At 54.3% G+C, this 2,721-nt stretch overlaps 1 pseudogene; it reads left to right on the top strand.

Annotated features, from left to right (window-relative positions):
* The first annotated feature begins 1,231 nt into the window (after positions 1-1,231).
* Positions 1,232-2,247, top strand: LOC135191833 (feather keratin Cos1-2-like; annotated as a pseudogene).
* Positions 2,248-2,721: the final 474 nt, after the last annotated feature.

Here is a 2,721-nt window from a genome sequence, read left to right as displayed (position 1 = left end):
TTCCCAGATTCCAAAGTGTGAGTCTCCAGAGGAGAAGACTCCACAACTTCTCTGGAGAGCCTCTTCCAGTGCTCTATGAACACCCCTTGTGTTCATAGAATCATAGAATCAACCAGGTTGGAAGAGATTTCCAAGATCATCCAGTCCAACCTAGCACCCAGCCCTATCCAGTCGTCTAGACCAGGGCACTAAATGCCTCATCCAGTCTTTTCTTGAATACCTTCAGGGACGGGGACTCCACCACCTCCCTGGGCAGCCCATTCCTATGCCAATCACTCTCTCTGGGAAGAACTTCCTCCTAACATCCAGCCTAGACTTCCCCCGGCACAACTTGAGACTGTGTCCCCTTGTTCTATTGGTGGTTGCCTGAGAGAAGAGACCAACCCCTACCTGGCTACAACCTCCCTTTGGGTAGTTGTAGGCAGCAATGAGGTCACCCCTGAGCCTCCTCTTCTCCAGGCTAAACACCCCCAGCTCCCTCAGCCTCTCCTCATAGGGTTTGTGTTCCAGGCCCCTCACCAGATTCATCGCCCTTCTCTGGACACCTTCCAGCACCTCAACATCTCACTTGAATTGAGGGGCCTAGAACTGGACACAGTACTCAAGGTGTGGCCTGACCAGCGCTGAGTACAGGGGAAGAATAACCTCCCTCGTCCTACTGGCCACGCTGCTCCTGATGCAGGCCAGGATGCCATTGGCTCTCTTGGCCACCTGGACACACTGCTGGCTCATCTTCAGCTTACTATCTACCAGTACGCCCAGGTCCCTTTCTTCCTGGCTGCTCTCCAGCCACTCTGTGCCCAGCCTGTAGCGCTGCTTGGGGTTGTTGTGGCCAAAGTGCAGAACCCTGCACTCGGCCTTCTTAAATCTCACCCCATTGGCCTCTGCCAATGTGTTGAGCTGGAACCTCCTGTGCTGCAGCTTCCATCCGTTGCTCCTTGTCCTATCACAGGGAGTAAGTTGTCTCCTGACAACTGGGCCACAAGCATGCCCACAGAAATGACCCATGTGCACGTCACCTGCATGCATGGGATGATGCCACCACCACTTCAGCTGAGTCTTCCGACTGCACTGACCTTGTCTGCCCTGGAAACCCTTGGAGCTCTCACCCTAGCAGTGACAGAACCCTTTTGATGGGAAAGGATGTGGCAGAAGGCAGGAAATGAAGCAGCAGCAGAACAGGAAAGCAGGGCACAGCCTGTCCCCTCAGCTGGGGTGGTTTGCATTTGTCATGAGCTGCTCAGAGAATTCTTCCTTCCACAGAGCTGCCTCTGGGCCTGAGGCACTGCAGCACTGCTATAAAAGGCAGCCCAGCTCTCTGCTCCCTCGTCCACTTCTCTCACCTCCTTCGGCTTGGGAACCAGGTGAGTCTGAAGCCTCTGCTCCTCCTCCTTCAATGTCTACTCATCATATGTCTCAGCTGATAGGGGGTGCCCTACTGCAGAGGTGGGAGCTGCTTCTCCTGTGAGGAGGATGGGTAGAGGAGGTCTTCTGCAGAGAGAGGCTGGCACTTAGCTGAGCTGCTTCATGGCCTTTGAGTAGGGCAGTGTGTGCTGGGCCACGAGGGAACTTCACTCCACTGTGGTTTGGTTCGTGACTGCTTCTCACGAGTCTCTGTTTTATACTTCCTTCCTCTCCTGTCTCTCAGGTGCATCTCCAGCCCCAAGACATGTCCTGCTGCAACCCATGCCAGCCCTGCGGCCCAACCCCACTGGCCAACAGCTGCAATGAGCCCTGTTGTGTGAGGTGCCAGGACTCCATCGTTGCCATCCAACCACCTGCTGTGGTGGTGACCCTGCCCGGACCCATCCTCAGCTCCTTCCCACAGAACACCGCCGTGGGCTCCTCCACCTCTGCTGCTGTTGGCAGCATCCTCAGCTGTGATGGAGTGCCCATCAACTCCGGGGGCTTTGACCTCTCCTGCATTACCAACCGCTACTCGTGCAGACCCTGCCGGCCCTGCTAGAGCTGCTGGCAATGTCCTCAGCAAGAACCCTGATGACTGCAGAACACGGTGCTGGATACAAGATAGAGCTCCAGGGTATTGTTGCCTTCTTCCACTCTCTCTCTTCCTCTTACTGTTACTGTCTCCAAATACCAGCCTAGCATGGATCTCCCAGTGCCAGCAGCCTGGCTTTTGGTCTCCCTCCTTCCCCATGCCAAGCATATGGACACCCTGCAACAGCGTCACTCTACCTTATTGGGTGAAGCCCTTGATGCTCCCTTTTGGGCCACCTCCTTTTCTGCTCTAGACTCATTAAAGTTGTGCTGCATCCAAGTCTGAGTCTCTGAGTCCTCCTTTCTTCCCTGGCAATTCTTCCACTGTGCTCAGGGGAAAAGATGGAGGAAGGAGAGTCTTGGCGCATCTCCACATATGTTATGTGTCTATGTTGCAGACAAAAGCCAACTTGGACATTTGAAGCATGCAAAGGAAACAACCAATGCACAGATGTGGCATGGTTTAGGCTCAGTCCTTCCCTGTGAGAGAAGAACTGTGTGCAAAACGGAAACCCCTGGCCTGGGAGAAGGAGAGTTCTATAGAACAGCCCAGAGACTGGAGGAGCACCAGGAATTACAACACCACTAAAGAAGAAGCACAGAAAGGCAGAGATAGAAAGCTTGACCAGCTCAGTACACAGTGCCAGAGCCAAAATCCCCCTGCCCTCACCAGACCTCCTCTTCTACACGAGCCATGATGTCACTATAGCACCCAGTACCCCA

Source organism: Pogoniulus pusillus, chromosome 40, assembly GCF_015220805.1.
Source record: "Pogoniulus pusillus isolate bPogPus1 chromosome 40, bPogPus1.pri, whole genome shotgun sequence".
NCBI classification, from domain to species: domain Eukaryota; kingdom Metazoa; phylum Chordata; class Aves; order Piciformes; family Lybiidae; genus Pogoniulus; species Pogoniulus pusillus.
Note: the sequence above shows the minus strand (reverse complement) of the source record. Positions and strands in the feature narration are given on the sequence as shown.